This window comes from Heterocephalus glaber, unplaced genomic scaffold (assembly GCF_053883595.1).
Source record: "Heterocephalus glaber isolate CG9 unplaced genomic scaffold, H.glaber_assembly_v1.0 deba00001429, whole genome shotgun sequence".
Classification (NCBI taxonomy): domain Eukaryota; kingdom Metazoa; phylum Chordata; class Mammalia; order Rodentia; family Bathyergidae; genus Heterocephalus; species Heterocephalus glaber.
The window spans coordinates 1,249,031-1,273,923 of record NW_028258294.1 but is presented as its reverse complement, the minus strand read 5'-3'; the positions used below and the strand labels follow the sequence as shown (position 1 = coordinate 1,273,923).

Below are 24,893 nucleotides of genomic sequence, written 5' to 3'. Positions count from 1 at the left end.
GCACACTCATCCCCATTTCCAGTTCTTTCTGAACAGACTACATCTCACTTTCTTCTTGGTTCATAACTTCTTGGGTCTTCTAGACAAATAGGCAGGGGTCTCTCTTACTGAACCATAATCCCAACTCAGTTTTTATCCCTATATGCTCTCTCATTAGACCTTATTACCAAATATCTCATGTACTTTCTTGTATCTTAATACCTGTAGCACTTCTTTCCCTTAGTTTATAAATACATGTCTCTCCTAGGATGCCATGCACTTCTTAAGGGTAGGGGCTAGGCGCTATTTATGTTTGTATTTCCAGAGCCTGGCACTAGGTCAGGCATGCAATAGACACTCCAATACATTGTGATGATTCTCTGGAATAAATATAACTTCTATAACCCTTCACAGTGAATTAACTCAACTTATGGTTTCCTTTAAATTAAGCCTTACATTAGATGATAGTTGAATTATGTAAGATTTAAATAAAGGAGAACATATTTAAAAAAAAAAACAGCACTGGAAAAATGTCTTGGTTTTAGAGAGGGTGAAGAAATGCTTCACGGCAAGTGTAAGTAAGGTTATCCACATATCGATGATACAAAGTGGACAGAGGGCCACTGCATATTCCTCTGAAGCCTGGGTCCCTGCCTCCCCACTGCTTCCTCACTAGGGCCCAGGTTACTGAAAGAAGTCAGTGTGGTCTCCTGTTCAGTAGAACTCTGGCCACATTCACATATTTCATCATGGGGTAGATTTTCAGTTACTTTTCCAGCTCAGTTGTTAAACTCTCCCACCTGATTTCCCAAATGCTGAGTTGTTCATTTGTTTATTTATTTGTGATATTCTCCTGGGCTTCAGAACTAGCTTCAAAATGCTACTGCTCCATCTGATTTAAATAGAGCACACTAAGAAGAAACAGAGACACAATGGGACTTCGAGGTTGAAGGGAAAAAGGAACCGCCTGGCAAACAGGAAACAAACTCAGATGCTTTTTTTTCCCTTTCTTTATGGCTTTGTTGCCGGGGGAGGAAAGCTATTTTCAGCAAAAAGACATGCTTTCTATTGGGAAGTTCACATTTCTATCTGCAATGATCTGATATTCAAAATCTCAGAGTCTGAGTCTGAATGACTTTATGAATCATGCTCAGGCAAGCTAGTCTCTAGGGCCCAGGACAATGGCCTTTGTTCTTCCCTTTCCTTATCTATTCTATTGTTCTTTTGGCCACTTAATGTGCCTGAATGCAGGCAGCCTTGTAGGTCATTCTGCTTCCACAAGGGTAGGCAGTTTGGCTTTGGGCATCCTAGGAATCCGCTGAATTCTCCAGGGGAAGATCCATATTCCTTAATAATGCATTTTATTTGTCTGGGGTCATTGAATGGTATGGTGGTTAGAGATGTAGTCCTTTAGCATCCTTCAGTTCCCAGGCAGAATCCCATCTCTATTTACCTGTATGATCATGGAGTTAGGGATGTGGCTTTGTTTAACCTTTCTAAACTTCTGTTTCCTTATCTTTCAAGTGAGCTAGTAGTAATACTTGTATCATCTGTTTATCAAAGATTAACAAGCAATGTGTAATGAACTCTCAGTAAATACACAGGAATCACAGCTATTTTTATAAGACTTGAATGCATTTTCACTTTACATGACCACTGATCCTCACAGTGTCCTATGAGAAGAACAGGGAAGGTGGTTGGCTCAATTTGACACACTTGAGGGAAGGGTTCATAAGCCTAAGAAGCCCGCCCCTCCCCATTCTATTACTTTTTGGTTGTGGTTACATATCCTCTATTCACCTTTTCTAAAGAATGACTCAGAGCTTTCCATTCTGACAGCAAATCCTTCAAATGAGAGACAATAACAATCAAATATTTTGGCTTTTTCAACAGGAGAGCTAATAGCTGCTTTTGCTTTCCACATTTAAAGAATTAAGAATACCATTTTAGAAAGCACTCAGCATTCCTAACCTGACTGGGTCAAGTCTTTCATTTGTACTGTTTTTCCCTTTCACCAATGTGGAAGAGAACAAGACCCAGTGTCCTCTATGAAGGAGAACAGGAAAGAAGCAGAGAGCACAGGTGCAGAGTTGCCTGAGCTTTCTCCACACCTTACAGCTACTCCCAGCTTGACTGCATATTGCCTGCTGTTCCTTTGGTCCTTCCCAAAGAGGCTGGAGGGCAAAACAAGGATTCAGCTTCCACAAGTTCAGAAAGGTAATTGGAAGCTTCCTACCCTTACCAAGCTGTCCAATGACTCTATCAGTACTAAGATAATGGTCAAATTAGCCAAACAAGCTTTCCTGAACATACTCAGGCCCCCTAGGCCAGCATGGTCAGCCAATCTATCATTTATTTTAGGCTTATAACAAGGATAGAAGCTTGTCCTCAATTTGGAAGAGTTGAAACCGATAATACTGTATTAATTACAACAGTGCTAGCCATTGTAATAGTCAGATCTCAAAATGGAATCATGTTTAAATAGAAACATACTTTCTCATAAAATCTCAAACTGATCTTCTTGCCCAGTGACAAACTCTTCTCTAGGCAATAATTAATTGAGGAAATTTTGCTTTTCTACCTTGTGATTTCTCTGTCTTCAACTCATGGCTTCCAAGGTTAAAAGATTCATTTGCATCAAACTGGTGGGCCTGAAAGAGAAGGTAAAGGCTCTGAGGGGAATGGTTTTATGAGACAGACCTGTCCCATGCCACGGGGCAGAACTCACTTTGCCTTGGCCGGAACTCAGACACAAGGCCACTCTAAACTTCTACATTGGAGTCTGTAAGAATCGTAGATGCATTTGGTGAAGCCAGCTGGTCTATTCCCCAAAGTAATAATGACAAAACCCCATATTTATAAAGTACTTATTTTGTGCAAGACACTGTCCTGAACACTCTACCTACATTATTTTTAAATTCATATATCCTAAAATTCACTCATTTAAAGTATACAGTTCATCAATTTTTAGTACATTCGGAGCTTTGCAACCATCACCACAATCAACTTTATAGCATTTTCATCATTCCCAAAATCCCATACCTACTAGCAACTCCATTTCTCCTCAACCCTTAGCCCCAACTCTAGGCAACCACTGATATATTTTCTGTCTATATGGATTTGCTTTCTCTGAGCATTTCATTTAAGTACAACACCTACATTCTTTCATCTAATCCTCAACACTAAAAGGTATGCATGCATGTATGTATATATACACATATGTATTTATTTTGTGGTGCCGGGAATTGATCCCAGGACCTTCACACTGAAGTATATCTCCAGCCCTTGGTAAGTTGCTAAATTACTCAGGCTGAGCTCAATCTTTCAATTCTCCTGTCTCAGCCTCTGATATGCACCACCATGCCCACCAGAAGGCATGTTGTTATTCCTGTGTTACAGACAAATTTACATAGGATGGGGCCACTTAAATGATTTACTAGAAAGCTTAAACCTTGGCCATTGTTGAAATTGATAGTATCATGCTGCATCTCAATTATAAAGAATGATCTTGCCATGATTTGGTGGGCAGGGGGCATTTTCTTGCTTTAAAATAACTACCATAACAACAAACTGACTTGACAGTGAGCTCCTTTGCTGAAGTGAGGGGCACTTAGGTCAGAGAGTTAAAGGTTTGACACTTAGAACTACAGCTCACCAGGTGCATATAAAATACACACTACTTAGTCTCTCTTGAGTCTCAGTATCTTCCTCTGTAAAATGGGCATAACAAATCCCTGTTCACCAGGAGGATTCAGTGAGATTAGCATACTGGAAAGATGTGTTCTTGCATTTTTACATAGTTGATACCCTGCCAGTATTGCTCTTGCTTAGAAGTGAAGTTCTAGCAGTAATTGATTGGGCTAGAAATTTATGTTCATATGTAGGACTTCGGGATACTGTGGAGGAATTACATTGTTGTAATTTACAGTTTACAGTAACCAGATTACAACCCAGGAGTGGCCAAGACTCTAGGGGACCCTGGTACAATGAGAAATAGAAGGGACATATTCTCCAGGGCAGAAAAACATACGGAGAGCCTCGTCTGTCAACTTCTGATCTCAGTTGGGCAGAGCAGCTTGTTAAAGGCTCTGGAAGGAACCAGCTGAGCCAGTGCAAGTTTGAAGTTCTTGGGAAAGAGGATAAATTGGTTGAGTTTCTGTAGGCAAAGAGCCAGTAATGAGGTTTCCAGCCTTCTATCACATGACCTTTTCATCACTTTCAGTTTAGCCACAGGTGGCAGTGCCTCATATTCGGATGCCAAATGTGCATTTGAGAGACTCAAGGAGAAAGAGTGAAAGGTGCTGTGAATGAGTGAATTATGCTGTTGTTCCATTAGCCTGTTCCCCATCTTACCCTGTCCTTGACCATAATTGTATTAAAATCTTGGCATAAAAGCAAAGAGAAGGTGATGGGGGCAGGGGGGAATATTGAGGGTGACTGGCTAAGCTACATAGCCAGAAGTAACCATCAGAGAAAAAGGCATGAATTGTGAATAAAATCAAGGGCAGATTTCAGCCTTAAAAGTGTTCCCTAAATATTTCTGGCTCTGCAGTTTTTTAAGTGTATGGACAAGTGACCTAACTTCTGCGAACCTCTATTTCTAAATAGGATTGTTTCGGGACTATGGCTTATAAACAATGCAAGCTGCAACCTGCACAAATCTAGGGGACTCCGTTCATATACAGGAGTCACCAAACTTATTTTGTAAAGGAGAAGATACTAAAAGTGTTTTAGATATAATAGGTCATATGATCTCTACTGGAATAATCAGTTCTATCATCATAGTCCCAAAGCAGCCATAAACATATAAATGAACGGGCATGGCTGTGATCCCATAAAACTATTTATGAACAGTGAAATTTGAATCTCTAATAGTTTTCACATGCTACAAAACATTATCCTTTTGATTATTTTTCCAACCAATTAAAATTATGAAAATTATTGTTGGCTTATGGACTGTGTTAAAACAGACTGTGAGCCAGATTTAGTCCATAGTCTGTGGTTTGCAGCCCACTACCCCCCATCCCATCATAGACTAAAATATGTTGATGCCTCTACAGAGATGCAGTATGGTGTCCTAAATACTGTAAAGACCAAATAAAAGAGTATATGCAGAGTGAATAGTATAGTGCCTGCCCTCTATAAATGCTCAAAAAGTAGCTACCATTACTGTTAGCCCTTTATTTTTTTTTCATTAAGTTTATTGGTGCATTTTAGGTATACAATACAGTTACATTCATCATTGGAATCTTCTACCTTTACATGATGTATCTTGGTTCTTATTTTTTCCCCATTCCCCTGCCCTCCCTTCACCTTCTCCTCCCTTCCCTATTTACAAAGACTTTGTTTCCATTTTTTTCCTTTTCTCCCATTTTTTCTTTTCCCTTCTTTTCTTTGTCATACCTCTCCCATGTCCCCTACTCCTTTAGACCTTTTTGTCCTATTTCACAATATCAGTTATACATTTTGATCCTTATTTACACTTTTAGTTTTTCACACCAGAGAAACTATTCGGTATTTACATGTGTGTCCTATTTATTTCACTTAAGAGTATGGCCTCAATGTGCATCCACTTACCTACAAATGTCTCTAGTTTCTCATTCTTTATTGCTGAGCACTACTTCATTTTATAGAAAAACCACATCTTTATGGGCATTTGGGCTGTTTCCAAGTTTTAGCTATTACAAACTGTACCACTATAAACATGGGTGAGCATATATCACTGTGGTATGATTCTTTTAATTCTTTTGGGAAGATAATCAGCAGAGGAATTGCTGGGTCAAATGGGACTTCTAATCCTAGTTGTTTGAGGTATCTCCACACTGATTTCCACAGTGGTTGCACCAGTTTGCACTCCCACCGACAATGAAGAAGGGTTCCTTTCTCCCCATAACCCTGCCAGCATTTGTTAATGGTTGATTTCTTGCTAGCAGCCATTCTTTCTGGGATGAGGTGGAATCTCAACATTGTTTTCATCTTCATTTCTCCAATGACCAATGATGCTGAACATTTTTTCATATGTTTGTTTGGTGCTTTTACTTCTTTGCCTAAGAAATGTCTGTTCATTTCAGATGCCCATTTTTGAATTGGGTCTTTATAATTGGGGGGGGGTCTTATTTTTTTGAGTTCTTTATATATTCTAGAGAGTAGACCTTTGTCTGAGGAACACTTGGTAAAAATTTGTTCCCACATTGTAGGTTGTCTCTTAGCTCTGTTGGTTTCTCTTGCAGTGCAGAAGCTTTTTAATAAGATGAGATCCCAATTGTTGATTATTTGTGCTAGTTAACGTGCTACTGAGGATTTGTTCATAAAGTTTTTTTCTATGCCAATGTTTTCAAGAGTTCTACCTAACTTACCTTCCAACAAGTTTAGTGTTTCTGCTTCAATATTTAGATCTTTAATACACTTCGATTTGAGTTTTCTGCATGGTTACAGATAGGGGTCTAGTTTTAATCTTTGGCAAGTTGAAATCCAGTTTTTCCAACACCATTTTATTAAAGGGGCTATCTTTCCTCCAGTGAAGATGGTTGGCTCCTTTGTCAAAGATGAGGTAGCTGAGTATGTCTGGAGTTGTTACTGTATCTTTTAGTCTATTCCACTGATCCTCAGGTCTGTTTCTTTGCCGGTACCACCAAGTTTTTCTCACAGTGGGTTTGTAGTATAATTTCAAGTTGGGGATTGTGCTACCCCTTGCCATGTCTCTGTTGCCTAGAATTGCTTTTGCTATTCTAGATCTCTTCTGGCTCCAAATGAATTTTTGGATTGTTTTCTCTAGTTCTGTGAAATACACTGTTGGGATTTCAATCAGGATTGCATTGAATCTGTATTGCAGTTTTGGAAGTATGGCCTTTTCTACTATATTGGTTCTTCCTACCCAGGAACAGGGGATGTCTTTCCATTTTCTGATATCCTTTTAAATCTCCTTTTTCAGAGTGCTGTAGTTCTCAATGTAGAGGTCTTTTGCTTCCTTCATTAGATTGCTTCCTAGATATTTCATTTTTTTGGATGCTATTGTGAAAGGGATTGTTTCCTTAATTTCTCTTTCATAGTCTGTTATTCGTATACAAGAAGGCTATTGATTTTTGAGTGTTGACCTTGTATCCAGCTACTCTATTGAATCTGTCAATTAAGTCTAAAAGTCTTTTGGCAGAGTTTTTGGGTCTTCAATGTAGAGTAACATATCGTCAGCAAATAATGACAGTTTAACTTCTTCCTTTTCTATCTTTATTCCTTTTATTTCTTTCTCGTCTAATTGCTATGGCTAATGTTTCCAAAACTATATTGAGCAGGAGGGTGATAGTGGACATCCTTGTCTTGTTCCTGATTTTAGCATGAAGGTTTTCAGTTTTTGACCATTTAGTATGATGTTGGCTGTTGGTTTTTCATAGGTAGCCTTAATCAGGTTGAGATAAAGACCACCTATTCCAATTTTCTGCAGGGTTTTTTTTTTTTTTATCGTGAATGGGTGTTGAATTTTGTCAAATGCTTTTTCTGCATCTATCAAGATGATCATATAGTTTTTGTCCTTGACTCTGTTAATACAGTGTATTACATTTATTGATTTATGTATGTTGAACCATCCTTGCCTCCCTGGGATAAATCCGACTTGGTGAGGATGTATGATCTTCTTGATGACCCTCTGTATTCTGTTTGCCAGTATCTTATTGAGGATTTTTGCATCTATGTTCATTAGGGAGACTGAACTGTAGTTCTCTTTTTTGGTTGGGTCTTTCCGTGGTTTTGGAATCAAAGTAACACTTGCTTCCAGGAATGAATTTGGAAGTATTGCTTCCCTTTCAATTTCATTGAAAAGTTTAAAGAGTAGTGGCAATAGATCTTCTCTAAATGTCTTGTATAATTCAGCAGTGAAGCCATCAGGATCTGGGCTTTTCTTTGTTGGTAGATTTTTAATTACGTTTTCAGTTTCACTTTTTAATTGGGGCATTTATAATTTTTCTATCTTCTTTGTTCATCTTTGGTAATTCATATGTATCTAGAAATCTTTCCATTTCTTCTGTTTTCCATTTTACTAGAATACAGGTTCCCGAAATAGGTATTGATGATCCTCTGGATCTCTTCTGGGTCTGTTGTAATTTCATCCTTTTCATTTTTAAATGCATGGATTTTGGCCTTTTCTTTCCTTTTTCTGATACAGTTGGCTAAGAGCTTGTCAATTTTGTTTATTCTTTCGAAGAACCAACTCTTGGCTTCATTGATTTTTTTTGTATCATTCTCTTAGTCTCCATTGAATTAATTTCTACTGTGATCTTTATAATTTCTTCCCTTGTACGAGCTTTGGGTTTGTCATGTTCTTTTTCTTTTTTTTTGGTACTAGGGATTGAACTCAGGACCTTGCGTTTGTGAGGCAGGCAGTGGAACCACTGAGCTAAATCCCCGGGGCAAAGCTCTTCATTTTCTAGGAGCTTAAGATTCAGCATTAGGTTGTTTATTTGAGCTCAGTCTGTTTTCCTAGTGTGGACATTCACTGCTATGAATTTCCCATGTAGAACTGCTTTCATTGTGTCCCATGGATTCCTGTATGTTGTACTGCCATTATCATTTAATTGCGAAAGCTGTCTAATTTCGTCTTCAATTTCCACTGTCACCCATTTGTTGTTCAGGAAAGTGTTATTCAATTTCCATGTGTTTGTGAAGTTTTTTTGGTTTCTTATACTATTGATTTCCAGTTTAATTGCACTATGGTCTGATAATATACATGGGATAACTTCAATTCCTTTGCATTTACTTAAACATGTTCTATGAGTGAGTATGTGGTCTGTTTTAGAGAATGATGCATGTGCAGCCGAAAAGAATGTGTATTCTGATTTTGTGGGGTAGAACACTCTGTAAACATTAAGTCCATTTGTTTAATAGCTTAGTTCAGTTCAAGAATTTCATTGTTGATTTTTTGTCTAGATGATCTGTGTATTTGTGATAGTGGAGTATTGAGGTCCCCCACTACAATTCTATTAGTACTTATTTGGTTCTTCATGTCCCTTAATATTTGTTTTGTATAGCTGGGGGCATTAGTATTTTTTGCATATATATTTATGATTGTCATCTCTTCTTCTTGGGTTTTTCCCTTCACAAGGATGTAGTGACCTTCGTTATCTCTCTTAATTAGTTTTGGTTTGAAATTTACTTTGTCTATAAGTAAGATAGGTACCCCTGCTTTTTTCTAGGTTCCTGTCACATGGAAAACTGTTTTCCATCCTTTTACTTTCAGTCTATGAGTTTCTTTTGGAACTAGGTGCATTTCTTGTATATAGCATATTGTTGGATTTTGCTTCTTAATCCATTCTGCCAGTCTGTTTCTTTTGATTGGTGAGTTGAGCCCATTAACATTGATGGTTATAACTGATCTGTATTGATTTATCATTGTCATGTTATTTTCCTGTTGTTGGCTCTTATTTATTTTTCTCCATCTCCTTTTAATTTCTTTCTTTGCCTGATGAATTTGCTCTGTTGGGCCTCATGGAGTTGTGACCTTCATTTTCTTTTTCTAGAATATTTTTTAGAATTGTTTGGAGTGCTGGTTTGTATTCATGAAGTCTCTCAGATGTCATACTCTGTCATGAAGTATCTTATTTTGCCATCAATTTTGAAAGATAGTTTTGCAGGATACATCAGTCTAGGTTGGAAGTTGTTTTCTTTTAGGGCTTGAAATACCTCACTCCAGGCTCTCCTTGACTTGAGGGTTTGTGTTGAAAAGTCTGCTGTGATTCTTATGGGCTTTCCTTTGCATGTGATTTGTTTCTTTTCTCTAACTGCTTGTAGTATTTTATTCTTCTGTTGGGTTTCCAGGATCTTGATTATTATGTCTAGGTGTAGATTTTTTTTTTCTTATCATGGCTAGTTGGAGTCCTATATGCCTCACTTATCTGTATGTCAAATTCTTTTGCTCTGTTTGGGAAGTTTTTTGACATTAATTCTTTGAACAGTTTTTTTATGTCATTTGTACTTTCTTCTGCTTTTTTGTGGACTCCTATTGTCTTACATTATTCTTCTTTGCATCATCTAGGAGCTGTTGGATTGATTTCTCATGGTCCCTTACTAGTTTTAAGAGATCTCTCTTTTCATGGTCATTGACTGCCATCCTGTCTTCTATATCTGATATTCTGTCCTCAGATTGGCTCAGTCTGTTGTGTATACTTTTAATAGAGTTTTTAATCTCCTGGATATCTGTTTGAATCTGTTTCGTGGATTCCATTTCTTTCCTATGTTGGGTGTTCATGGTTTCCATTTCTGTCCTATGCTGGGCATTCATGGCTTCCATCATGGTCCTGAACTCATCTATTTTTTATCTGTTTCTGTTCTAGAGTTTCTAATCATGTCTTTCATTCTACTCACCATCTCTGTAGTTATCTGGGAAATTATTTCTCTTCTGAATTTTTCTAAAGCCTCATTCATCTGTTTTGTTTCTTCCTGTGCTAGCAGTTCAGGGTGACCAAGTGGTTGATCATCAGACTTTTCCACCTCATTTCCCCCAGGGTTTGCCTTTGGTGAGCTGGAAGTCTGGGATTGTGCCTGGCTTCAATGTCTTCTCATTTCTATTTTTGTTGTTGGTATTGTCCTTGGTTTAGTTCCTGTGTTGATACTTTGATATTGCTTATTGTAGGTATCTTTGTTGTTTGTATTTAGAACCCTTATGGAATGATTGCTTCTCAGAGGTGTCTTCCAGATATAGCTGGTCTTAAGGTTTTGAGTGCAATCTCATTTTCATTATACCAGAAAGATAACTGATTAGATTGATCACAACACCTTAGCCCAAGTGATACAATCAGTAATAAAAATAGTATAAAGTAAAGCTTAGAAAATGACAATTTGTGGTAGTTATTAATCTATCCCCTTTAACTGTGTGAATTAAATCAAAATCGAGGACCAGCCCAAAATATGTTTATAGTGAATTAACTCTTCAATATAGTAACTTTACCCTTTGGGATGGGGACTTGGAAGAAGTTGGGGAGGAAGGGATAGATAGGTAGAAGGATAGGGAAAGGTTAGATGTGAGGCCAGAGGACACAGGAAGATCACGCAAACTCTTGGGAACTGTTGAAGACAAGAGGAAAAGACAGAATGAAAGAACAAAGACAAGAACAGAACAGCCTATCAGCAATAGGGAAGCTAGAAACCGTATTCACTTTCCTTTGAAACTAATGACAATCGGGAGAAAAAAAAAAGAGGAGAAAAGAAAGAAGAAATCTGAATTAGGGCAGGAATGGGAACGAAACGGGAGATGAAGTACAATGTGGCAGAGTGAGAGAGTGAAAGAGAGAAAGAAAGGCAAAAAAGAAATAGAAAAAAACACAATTTGAAAGTAATGGAAAAAATAACTAAAAATTAAACATAAGAGAAAATAATTTTGAAAATAATAAAGATGAAGGGCCTCCTTTAGGGTATGTCTCTGCTGTCACAATAGACAATGTGGGCAGCAGTGTGCAGATGTAAGTCAATGAGTCTCAGCAAGCCAGCAGCACACCCCTGAGATTCAGGCTGATTTCTGGCTGCAAGGCCCAAGTTGAGCTCCCTGACCTCCTGCAGGGTTGAACTCTGCAAGGTTCTACTGCAGGTTCCAGCTGCCCTTCCCCTGAAGATAGTCCAGATTCCAGTGGGAGGTGGTGATCCCTCCAACTTACCAATTACGGTGGTCTGGTGTGCCTTTATTGCAGAGATTCTCTTCATTTTTCCAGTGGGCTTCAATTTTCAAGGAGCCTGAGATAGGCCCTCTTTCGGTTGTTCACTTCTGTTGTATCTTTTGGAGTTCAGGACAATGGCCTTTATGAGCCCCTCTACCTCTGTGGTGTGGATCCAGATACAGATGCAAGCAGGAGGCCGGGGGGGGGGGGTGCACTGGGGTGGTGCTGCTGGCACCTACAGGGCTCTGCTCCTCACTGGTGTGCCCCTGGCCGGAAGGCCTGCCACTGTTAGCCCTTTAAAGAGAAGTATATTAACTCTACGTGTACCACTTCCTTTTGGGAAGAGGGGCCATTACATTTTGGTTGTTTAGCATTATTAATCTTTTGTTACAATTAAAATATGTATTAACATTTTAAAATAAAAACTAGCTGCGCATGGTGGTGCACATCTGTAATCCCAGCACTCAGGAAGTTGAGGCAGGTAGACCACTGAGTTCCAGACTAGCCTGAGCCATACAGTGAATTCAAAGCCATCCTGAACTGCATGGCTAGATCCTGTCTCATCAGTCAACCAATCAATCAGTCAATCTAGTTTGGACATGTAGGGGTATTAGTAAGCCACCCAGTTTTTGTTTTCACTTTCTTTATATATAAGTATTGCTATATCAGTTGCTCAATATTTACTGGGTACTTGGTCTATGCTAGATGCTCCATGAATGAATGAATGAATGAGATTAGTCTTTTCTGTCTAGGAGCTCTTAGTATTCTACAGAGTGGTTATATGCACTTCCCATGTATATACAATATCGTCTCCTTATTTTTCATCTCAGCCTTTAAATTTCTGTTTTGGTATACATTTTATAATGTCCATACTGTGCCACAGTAAAATGGTTGTACAAGCTATAATTTTTAAATATGTAAGTATGTGCTCAAAATGACTTTAAATGATGATATTAAGAAGGTTTTAAGCCTTCTGGTCTAGAAAAAAAACAAATATACCCCAGTAGGAAACCAGAGTTGGCATGAGTGATGTAGATTCTTATTAACAGTGATACAAGTGTTTTTAGTACTCTACTATTTTAGGGCAGTCAGATAACAAGATACTTTATATTTTTAATTTCATAAGAATACAACTGTATGAGTAGATAGTATTACCCTCATTTTATAGATGAGGAACCAACTGAGGTTTAATTCAGAGACATCAAGCAACTTGCAAAGGTCACTTGAATGAATCAGGACTGTCTAAATATAAAACATGACATTTTCTAGTTCAGCTTTCAGTGCATTGAAAAATTAATGAGGAAGAATTTATTCTTCTATAGCATTCCTAAACTCTGAAGTTAGTCTTTTTCTCATCACATGATCTTTAGGTTATTAAATATTAAATGGATAAAATTTCATTTCTCCAGAGTTCCATGTTGAGTCCCTTCATTCCCAGTGCCTTTGAATATGCTTTGCACAAGGGATGGAACACTTCTTACTTGGTCATCCTTAGTTGTCTGTTTTAGTCCTTTTTATGCTAGTATAACAGAATATCTGAAACTGGGTGAGTTATAAAGAACAGAGATTTATCTCTTATAGTTCTAGAGGCTGTTAAGTCTAAGATACAAGGTGGAAGGCATCACATGGCAAGAGACTAAGATGGACTGGGGATTTAGCTCAGTGGTTCTGCCACCTGCCTCACAAGCGCAAGGTCCTGCGTTCGATCCCTGGAAAAAAAAAATGTGACTAAGAAACAGCTAAATTTTCTTTTGTAACAAATCCACTCTCACCTCTTAATAGACCCCACCTCCTAACACTATTGGATTGAGGATTAAGTTTCCAACACACAACTCTGAGGGATACATTCAGACTATGACATCATCCATTAACACTCAGTTTAACACATCACCTTTTGCTAAGCTTCTATGACCTCACCTACTAGGCTGTGTTGAGTGTTGTTCCTCTGGGCATCCACAACACCTTAGAGAAAGTCCTTGTAAATTGTTATTATCCACTTGTTACTTCCTGAACTGGAGCCCCTCAGGGATCAGAGAATCTGACTTTGACTGCATTGTTCTTTTGGCATTCAAAATAACAATACAGTGTTCCCTGTATAAGTGTTCCATGGAAAGAAGGAAGTTCTTCTTCAATTTGAAATTGAGATAGCTTTGGCAAAGAGAGGTTAAAGTTTGTTTTAACCAAGGATCCCCAAGGTAGGACAAATTGGTAGATATAAATTAGAATATAGATGACCAAATAATGGTAAAACAAAGAAAATAAGTTCTTACATGCAAAGCTTTTTCAGGAACTGCAAAAGGAATACATATACCAAGCTAATTTATATGTGTACATATATTCATAAACATGAATACATAAAATGGACTGATACCATTTTCATGAACTATCTTCTGATACACTGAGTGCTCAGCAAAAGGGTAAAGTTTATCTGGCCAGTCTCCCAGAGTAATCTAGCTGCTCTAAATCTCCTTTAGTCCTAAGGCCAGTTCCCTTCTGGAGGCATAAAGCTTTACCTCTTTCTTTAAAGAGAATTAGCATTTAGTAAGAGCTTTTATGATGTTCTAGATACTTAACAGAAGTGATCTCATTTAATCTTCAGATATTTTCCTAAGCCCACAGGTCCTGGGCTTGTGGAACCCAAAAGAAAATAAATCAGATCAAAAGCAAGTCAAAACTTTCATGGAGGGCCAGAGATTTAGCTCAGTGGTGCCTCTGCCTGCCTCGAAAGTGCAAGGTACTGAGTTCAATCCCAGTACCAAAAAAACCTTTTATTGAAGTTCTAATGATGGTAGGGAGTGAGGGGCAAGACTGAGGAAAGGCCTGAATTAATAAATATTGTTTAGTTAAATTTATGGCATAGATTAATTTAGGGGTACTGAAGGATTGTGACCATTAACACAATTTTTTTGTATATAAGCAGAAGCTTTTTCAGTAGATTGAGAACAAAGCTTACCTCTTACCACCACCAATATGACTATATGGAAAGAGCTTCCTTGAACTTGTTTCATGAAGAGAATAGCATTTAATTTGTTCCCAGACTTCCTTGTACCTCAGAGACCAGAAACATTTCAGAAGAAATCTTGGTATTTCAACAGAATTGTGAACTTTTTATCTTGCCAATAAAATGGATGACACAAAAACACAAAACAAAAACACAAATAAAAATGAATTGCTATGTATGCATTATCATAGTAAAAGGATAACTTAATGGCAAAAACAATGGGAAAAAAATAAATAGTAGGAAGGATATAATTCTATAATAAAGAAAGGCCATTTAGCTTGATGAAAAATGACTGCATCCTATTTACTTTTCACTCTGCACTGGACCAAAAAAGTCAGGTAGGAGTATCTAGAATTCACTGCTACTATGTGTGGGCTTTGAAATCATACAGATCTTAGTTTAAATCTCAGCCCAACTAATTCCTGTATGTGAAAGCTGGGACAAGTTTCTCAACTTTTCTGAGCTGCAGTTTCCTCGTGCTTTATAAGACGAGAATATCTGGTGTGTATTTTTTTTTTTCTGAAATCTGCTTTAACAAAGCTCCACCAACTTGGAGGGCTTGAACAACAGAAATTTATCTTCTTACAGTTCCAGAGGCCAGAAGTCAAGGTGTCAGTAGTCCCTTGGTCCCTCTGAAGTCTCCAGGGAAAGGTCTCTCCCAGCCCCTGGTAGTTTCCTGATCTATGGCAGCATGCCTTTCTCCCTATGTGCATTATCTATGTCCAGATTTCTCCTTTTCAGAAAAAGAGTCATATTGGGTCAGGGACTCACTCTACTTCAATATGGCTTCATCTTATCTGATTATACCTGTATCAGTTCTTTTTCCAAATACAGTTATATCCTGAGATACAGCACAGGTAAGGACTTGAACATGTAGATTTTGAGTCACACAATTCAGCCAACACTGACCAGCATCATGGAACTGTGGATGAAAGTCAAACAGAGGTCAGTCTGAATACATTGTAAAGTATTTGTAAGGCATCTGAGCACTGTAAGTATTGGTTGGTTGTTTTCTAAGAAAATTTGTAACCAAGGAATTTATGATATAGGGACAATAAGTGATTTGTGCAAAGATGTACAACTAAGAAGTGGTGAAGAACTTAGAACTTAGAAGAACTTAGAAGTGACTTAGAACACATTCATTTAACAAGTATTGAATCTGTATTATGTGGTAGACCCTATTCTAGAGTTGGAGATTAAAAAACAGACAAAACAGACAAGGCCTCTAGCCTCATGGAACAAGTTTAGTAGGAGATTAGAGAGAAATGGAGGAACCGAAGATGCTGCTCTGTATTGGATGTCAGAATTACCTCTAAGGAAGAGACACTTAAACCAACCAGCATCCTGACTACAGTGAAGGAAAAACTCCTAATTAAAATGGGATTCGCCTGGGGGTTTAGCTCAGTGGCACCATGCCTGCCTCGCAAGTGCAAGGTCCTGAGTTTGATTCCTGGTACAAAAAACAAACAAATGGGCCTGGGATTTAGCTCAGTGGTTCTGCCACCTGCCTTGCAGGCACAAGGTCCCCAGTTCCATCTCTGGTACCCAAACAAAACCAAAAAAAAGAGCAAACAAAAACTAATAAAATAAAATAAAATGGGATCCGCTAAAGAGAACTGAGGAGAGAGTATCTGGGTCTGACTTTGGTTGCTGTGTAGACAAGAGATTGTAGCAAGGAGAGAGTCAGGGGAAATAAAGAAAGACAGAAAATAGTTAAGAATGAATTGCAGAAATCCCTGTTAGAAATAGTAGTGGTATAAGTTTAGAGTTAAAGGTAGAGATGGAGAAAAGATTCAGGATATATTTTGAAGACAGAATTGACAAGATTTGCAAATGGATAAAGCATAGGACGTAAGGTAAGAAGAGTCAAGAATGACTCTCAGGTTTTGGCCAGGGGCAACTAAGTAAATGCCATTTATTAAGATCAAGCCATTTATTAAAATGGTAAACACTGGGAATAGAGCAGTCTTAAGGAAGACTAAAAGCTTGGTTTGGGGTATTTTAAATGTAAGCAGCCTGTTATTAAATGATTGGATGGAAGATGCTTATATGTGGTAGGCAGCTGGACATAAAGTTCTGGATGCAAGGCACAGATTGGGGCTGGAGATCTTGTGGTAGGCTTTACTGCATGGGTAGCATCTGTACCTTGATACTAGAAGTTGTGGCCTTGGGACTGAGTGCAACCAGAGAGGTCTAATTACCCACGGCACTGTCAGTTTGAAAGGTCAGCATGTGAAAAAGGATCCAGCAAAGGAGACTGAGAAGGACGGATTAGGGATGTGGGCAGAAAACTCAGAGGGTTTCAGAAACACAGAAATGAGTAATCAATTCAAGGAGGTGGTAATTAACTCTGCCAAATGTTGGAAAGAGGTTGCATAAACTGAGAACTTACAGTGGCCAGGCTTTTGTCAGTAAGGATGTCATTGTACTTGCCTTGATAAGAATGGGAATAAGTGGAAAAGCCTGATTGAAATCACTTAAGGAGAAAATTGCATGTGGGAAATAAAAACAGTGAAAATAAATACTCATATATTGTTATCTACTGCTTCAGTGTCTTAGAATCAGTGGGGGTAGTAGTTCACAGAACAGGCTCTGCAGTTCTGAACCTCAGCTATTATTTTGACTGTCATTTTTTGGCCATTCACCTAATCTTTCTAGTCAGAATCCTCCTGTATAAAATAGAAATAATCATACAGCTCATTTCAAAAAGCTGTTGTAAGGGTTAAATGAGAAATGTAAGGTTTAGTACATCACCTGCCCATATTAAATGCTCAATAAATATTAGCACTATCATTAATACTGTATAAGCAAAATATCAATATAGTTCCATAGTATTATGTAGTTCATCATGTCTGACAGTAATTGATGGCATGAGGTGGTGATTATGATTATATCAGTGTAAAGGGTAACAAATGTGTTATAATATAAAGGTTATAAAGACTTATCTGTATTTTGGGGGGGGGTTGTACCAGGGATTGAACTCAAGATCTTGTGCTTGCAAGGCAGACATGGTTCCACTGAGCTAAATCTTCAGCCCAAGACTTATCTGTATTAATTTTATAGAGTGTGTGCCATAATAGTGAAATAATGAAGAAGCAGGAAAAAATGGACCGGAAAGAAATGGCTCCTGGAGGATATTTTGAGTCCGTGGTATATCAAAGGAGCTGCAAATTATGGAAAGACTTACTTAGAATTAAGCTATTTCAGATAATATGTGGATAACTCCCATGTTGATTTATAGGAAATAACCACCAATCGTGTACTTATCATCTGCTCTTTACTATACATAGTATTTACACCTGGCTTTTCCTACCAGTTTGGAAGCCTCTGTCTCTCTCCTCCCTAGCCCACTTTCAATTATGTTCCTTACTTCTGCTCCTATAGTACCTAGTATGAAGTATGTCATGAAAGTAGGGGTACCTTATCAATGTGTAATTTAGACTCCTGAGTAAGATACTTAGGGGAAAAAAATTAACAAGGACAGAGTAATCTGTGTGTGAACAAATTAAGTTGGCCATAGAGTCACCCTTGGAAACACAGAGCTAAGAAAATCTCCCCTGTAGAAACCTGTGTATCCTGTATAAATTCATCACCTTTTACCACCAAGGATCATCACTGATGACTCAAGAAGTGCTGATTACATGCCTTGAAGATAGCAGTTTCTTACTGGACAAACGTCAGATCAGGATGTCACAGGTTACCAAATACTAAGTTATACTGACTTAAGGAGGAGTTGGCAGTGGAACCTTTGAGGCAGGAGAGATGTCTGACTTCCTGCCTCTCACACCTAATTCTAATGGCAAGAAAAGTATGTGGTTCCATGCGAAAGGTAATTGTTTTTAACAGGTTTTGTGGTGAGTGCTTGCTTGGAAAGGGCAAAGGAAGCCAAGGTCATCTCTTAGTGGATGGCAAACATCCTTTGAATAGTCTTCCTAATCATAAAAGTCAAGTAGAAAAAAGCTAATGAGTTGAATGGGCAGCCAGGAGTACACCTCCTGGGCCTTCCATTTTCAGAGAGAAAGTCCATGTGTTCCCCGTGATGTTCTGCATGATAGCCTCTCTAAATGTTTTTCTCTCTTCACAACAGCCTAGAAGTCTTTTTGGTAAAGTACAATTAACATTTTTAAAAGAAAGTTGAAGGAAAAGGTAAAGTGGAAATTGTTTTTCCCAAAAGAAATACAGTCAGAAAAATAGCCACTAATTTGTGGGCTCATACTCTAAACTTAGCACTACATTTTCTTAATACACTCTACCTAATTTTTTTGAAGTAGGTATTAGTTATACCCATCTCACAGATATTTTAAAAAATTATGGTCAATGACTGGCAAGGATAGAATTCTAGAATAATTTTGTTTAGTTTCAAACCCTATGATCTTTCTATTATTTCTAGTAAAGGATACAGTAAATAAATGTTTCTCTTGTCCACCTCACTTGAACAGTTTAATGTAAACACTGTCTTGATAGGACAGTATGTTTAAGAGTGTAGACTTTGAACCAAGGTTGTCTTGGGTTGATTCTAGCTATGCCACCTAGCAAGTGTGTGACCTGATATGAATTAGTTAACCTCTCTGGGTCTCAGGTTTGTTTGGTTTGGTTTTGTCTGCAGTATGAATTTTGTAATAAAACCTTCCTCTTAGGAATGTTTGAAAGATTACCTGACTCAATGCGTGCTAAGCACTTTCAACACTGCCTGGCATGTAAAAAGTATTTAATGGATATGAGCTATTATTATCCAAAATGTGTTTTCCATTGTTGCTATTCAGTGAGCCAACACTGAACCTTGCCAGAGAGGGCACAAAAGGCTCAGGTACTACCTACCCACTTGTGATTTTCAGTCAATGATATTCGTTCCCATTTCCACATGTCATCCTGTTTCCAGGACTTGCATGCTCTGGAAGCTACATGGTAAGATAAAAAGACTGTCTATTTGTCATCAGAAGACCTGGGTTTAGCTTCAAGCTCAAATCACATTTAGCATTTGTGTGACCCAGCCAAGTCACATTACCTTTCTTACCACAAGCTCCTTGTTGGTTCAGTGAGCAGGTTGGACTCCCTGATCCCTAGGCTGCTTTCATCCCCCAAGTGACACAACAAGTCACTTATCTCTGAGCTCCCTTGTTATTTGTACTGTAGCACTCCTGATACCTTTCCTAGTTGCTGAGAGCCAGTGACAGTGTTTGATGCACTATGATATGTTCTGCGAATATCGGTGCTTATGGAACTATTATGACAATTAACCATAAGTAATGCATTTTGCTCCGAGTGCACTGATGGAGGGGCTTTGCTTTACATTTTGCCCGTCTTTGCCTACGCTCTACAGGATTGGGTGGATCCACCTTAAAAAGGTATGGGGGAACACAAGTAGAGGCTGAGGGGATAGTACTGATGGTGGGAAAGCATCTTATTGGTTAATACTGGTACATCCCAAATACCAATTACTGTCACTGCTTCTAAGGCTGGTATATTTATTAGAGTGAGTTACAAAGAAATATATGTATCCAGCGAGTGAGGATGCTGCATGGTCACCCCCTGTGATGTAAAATATGAGAGTCTAGGAGGGGCTGTTTTATAATTCATCAGGTTCCGCTAGTGAGTTCTGTTGGAGTCTTAGTTATACAGGCAAGAGTGGACTGGACAGCAGAACGGGAGAACCTGGCTTCAAGGAGAGGGAGAAGCTGCTTTTGGTGCCTCCTGCCTCCTCCCTGCTTTGTTCCAATAATTTTGTGCTCGCTCGGTAAGTTCCCTGGCTTTGCAGCTAATCGTTGTTGTTGAATAAGCTTGGCAAACATATCCGTAGTTTGGATTATGCATTTGCTGTCAGAAGTATGGGTGTCAGTGTCTGGGCTTCTGACAATTCCACAATTTCTCTTTAATTGCCAAATAGCTTAAAAGATGAAATAAAACCCGACAAATCAATTATTCACCTTGATCCTTGGAAGGCTGCTTTCTTTGGTTGCTAAAGTTTCTCAGGTTTCATTCTGCTAGTCTCATTTGTTGGGTGAGCTTTGAAAAGAACAAGTCTCTTTGTCACGAAATTGTTTTTCTTAGCTGCCAAAGCAAGGTATGTACAGGGTGGTTTATTCACCCCCACCCCCCAACTAACTCTCCCTGGCGATCGGCAAATCTTTAAACGGACCTTTTGCCTGGTAACCAGCTCCAACCGAGCTGAACCTGTGCAACGCAAGATTCAAATTGCAATCTTTTGTGTGAACAGGACCAAGGGGCTGTGAATAATTGGCATTGTGGAGATTATTGTAAAACTCAGTGTGGTCGTAGTCCCTGCATTTTGCTCGGGTGGGATCAGAATCCGAGCAGATTTGCATTTGGCATGCCTGTTGATGATGGGGTGGGGGGAGCAGGATGATCATGAAAAGCGCTATATAGCACACTGCAGGACAGAGAGATGCAGGCGGCATGACTAGAATGTGTGTATGTAACTTGTGGCTGGTTTCTCTAGTTTCCTATTCCCGTTAAATTACCTGGGCTGCATTTTGGTTCTCCGGGTGTGTTCTAGGTCCTTGCTCCAGGTCTGGCTCCACGCAGGATGAGTGCTAACGCCTGGCCAGCTAACTGTAGGAAGTCATTTCTTTATCAGAAGGGAAAAAAGCAAAAGCTGTACCTTTCTGGACTCTTTTCCGCTGCGTTGCTGTGTCTGTGTCCAAATCTCAGGGAAATCAACAGCTCCATGTACTTCTTTTCCCCCTTTCTTTGGTTCTTTGTTTTTCTTTTTCTTTTTTGGCAGTAGCAGATTTAACTGTAGTGTCATATGGCATATTATATGTAGAAAGAAATAGAGAGGACATTTTCCCAAATGTTTCAAGTGTGTCTGGCTTCTTGACACTTGCTTTATTTCATCAGCAGGAGCTACTGTCTTCTGAACCCGTAATTGTCTGTCTGTCCAGAGTGTTTACCTTTGTATGCTAGTGCATTTTCTCTTTACATGTGGGAACTAGATCTGACAAGAACATCCTGTTTATCCTCAAGAAAAAACAATGCATTTTAGCATATCTCTGAAAAAAATGTATGTTTCTTTTTCCACCTGGGACTTAGCTTCTTAGCTCGCTCTGCTTTTTCCTAATAAATATTTTGATCGTTGGTACCATCACACTTCCAATAAAGTTATTTCTCCTTTCCTAGTATGCTTTCTCATTGCGCCAAAAACTTGGCACATTTAAAATACAGAATATTTCTTTTTCCAGGAACACATTTTTCGCCCATACTTTTTTCTTCCATAAATAGCTTTTCCATATTTTCCATTTCTCTGCAGAAGTTCTGCTTAAAGAGCAGAGGAGTGATGTATTGTGGTTGGCACTTAGGGTGTGTAACCTGAGACTTGGTTTCTCATCTACAAGCGGGTGCCCCAAGAAGGGTCTGTAAAATGTCTTCTATTCATCTCAAAGCCTCTGGGCTATGGCAATAATGATTGAGGTAGGAAATTCAGCAAACCATTGCAAGTATAAATGAACATCTGTGTGTGATGGTCCAGCCAGCCCATGACATTCTGTAAAGCTCAGCTAAAGGTTCCTAAAAGTGTTAGTCTATCTTAATGCCAAGAACAATATAGTTATAAAGTACCTTTGAGATATATAAAATCACATGCCAGAGCCCAGAGTTTATTTTGTAGCAGTTTCTGAGTTTTGATTCAGTATTGTTTTTGTGGAGAAATAAATCAATGTACCAATTTCTGTAAACTGAGTTTTTTCTCATTTGGTGGTGGTTTTTCCATCTCCATTCACCAGGGACGAGTTCCATTTATAGCAACAAAAGAAAATTTAACACGTTACTCCCAGTTAAATTTACAACTAGAAAGATAGGAACTACGACAAGAACCTTCTGAGAGGGTACACATAGAACTATGTGTCTCAAAAGAGATTAAAAGCTAAAGAGGCAAATGTTAATTTTTGCCTTCATGACACATATAATTTCCTTTGGGAAGGTGGAGAGGGTGAAAAAGGGAAGCAGCTTAAAGGAGCTGCAGCGAGGTGCAAATAGAAAGAGCAGCATCTATGTGTCCCCAGCCTATAATACCACATGATACTCCAAAATAGCACTTTAAAAGTCCATTTTAAATCCAAAGTCTTCAAGAAACTGTCTTTATCTGTGAAGTGGGGGAGGGGAATGTTAGGAGAATTAAACCAAGTAGGTGATTTGTATACATCATCTGGTACACTACTTGACACAAAAGAGCACCCAGTAAAAGGTAGCCATTGTTATAAATTGCACTTCGTGGAATATAGTATGTTAATTTATTCCAGTAGATGTTAATTTTGAAAGAAATATGCATGGTAAACAAGATTGTAAAAAATTTTCTGGTCAGCAAGCTATATGTACGGATCATCTCTTTTGTTTTTATTTTGGAAACTTAGTAAAAATAGTTATTACATTTAAGTTCACTTTTGACTAATTCCTGGAATGGTGTCCAGAGTCCTTATGTAATTATCCAAAGAATAAATTTTACTTTAAACAGGAGCATGAAAATAAAGTGATGCCAAATAATATATCACATCTTTTTAAATTATTTGCCAAACAACAATTAAACCTATCTCCAGCCATGACATTGCCTTAAAATACCTGATTTAATAGTAAATATTATTCATGTGGTCCCAGGCACTGTGCACATTTTCTGATTTAGTAATGGTCACAACCCTATCAGGAAGACTCTATTTTGCTTTCTGTTATCAAATGAGGAAGCAAAATTAGAGCTAAATTCATTTAAATACTACTAAGTTGATCAATTAAATTAGCATATAGCAGTACTAGGATTTAAACCTACACCTTTCTGATTCCAGAATCTACACTGTAGCTACCGTAGTGAGGTTACCCAGCGGAATATTAGAGTTTAAGGAATATTTAAAAGAAAAGGACCCTGATGATTTCCTTTGCTGTTATTTTTGGTCTATGCCAATAAAAACCACACTTTCCTATTCTTCCCAAAGTGTAATATTTGGTATAACAAAAAAACTATAAAATTTTAAAAGTTCACAAATTGTGGGGCATAGTGGTACGCACCTGTAATCCAGCTACTTGGCAGGCTGAGGAAAAAGAATTAAAAGTTCAAGGGGAGCCTAGGCAGTTTAGGATGACCTTTTCTCAAAATCAAAAAGCCTATGGTTATAGCTCCCTGAGTTCAATTCCCAGTACTGGGGGTAATCATGAATTTGTCAAATTTAAGGGAGGACCTGAAAGTTAGCCTGAATTAGTACCTCCTTTTGGCCTAGGCAAACTTTCCCTGAGCCACTGAGTTTAGAAGAGCCCGTGGACTAAGAAAATGAGGCCAGTTGGATTTGGCTGTCCCTTTTAGAGCACATGGAGGTTAAATGTGACCCCATAATTTTTCCTTCAAATATTTCTGAGCCCGTGTCTTAGAGTTGTGAGGGGGAAACCCAGAGGCTGCTATTTGCATGAGGATAGGGAGTGAGGTTAGTGGATGGGGTGTTGCTGATCCCAGCTTGGACTGGTGAGCTCTGGTATGCACACATTGCATGAAAGGCCTTTTTGTGCTGCAGGGAAGAACTGTGGAAGGGAACAGTAGATAGATCAGATTAGAAAGGAAAGCTTCATGTGTTCTTGTCCTGGGTCCCATAAAACATTAGCCCTTCCTTGAGTTACAGAATGTTTACATATACTGCAAAATAGTAAGGCTAAAATTCTGGTGAGTTGGTTTTGTGGGTCTTTTGCTTGTTTTTGCTTTAGCACTTTTCAACTAAACCAAAAGAAATCATTTGAGCAAAAAAGTCATCTGAAAGCTATGAAAACTTCGGACTGGAAGTTTTTTAAGTGCCATTTTGGAACTGCAAGCATCTTTATCTGTCAAGGATGGACACTGGCTTTTCTTTCATTTCAGAGATATAGAGCTACTTTGGAAGGCATTTTTAGAATCAGCTGGATTATAAAACCTTGCCATATGTCTTTTTGTGATTTGAAAACATAGTTGCTCAGAGGGACCATTGCTAATTTCAGGTGTCTTTTCTTATCTCTAGTTTTAAGATGTGGTTGTAACCTTCAGAGCAAAGAACTAATAGAAGGCTGCCTAAAGGATCTGAACAGAACCCTGCCTTACAAGCTGGTTAAGAATTAGAGGTAGAATCAGTGGCTTTCTCTAGCCTTATTCCATCATTACAACTCCTCCTTCTGTTCAGTGTGTCATTTGTCTTCATCTTATGTTGTGTTAGAAACAAATACCACCTAAGCAGAACAAACACCTAGGAGTTCCAGGCAGCAGTTCTCTGTAATTACAGTAAGTCCCTGACTTAGGAACATTCAAGTTGAGAACTTTC

The 24,893-nt window shown here is 38.5% G+C and overlaps 1 protein-coding gene across 42 annotated transcripts in view; it reads left to right on the top strand.

Moving 5' to 3' along the window:
• The window catches only part of Dlg2 (discs large MAGUK scaffold protein 2), a 2,046,311-nt gene that overhangs the window by 1,806,430 nt on the left and 214,988 nt on the right, over window positions 1-24,893 (top strand). Inside the window, exon 1 of one of the 42 annotated variants that reach the window (XM_004868265.4) lies at window positions 19,019-20,350. The exons of 39 other annotated variants lie outside the window; for them this stretch is intronic. The gene's annotated coding sequence lies outside the window, so the exon portion shown is untranslated. Of the gene's footprint in view, window positions 1-19,018; window positions 20,351-20,656; window positions 20,678-24,893 lie in introns of those variants that run through there. 2 more of the 42 variants (XM_087212074.1, XM_087212073.1) reach the window with 2 other exon arrangements.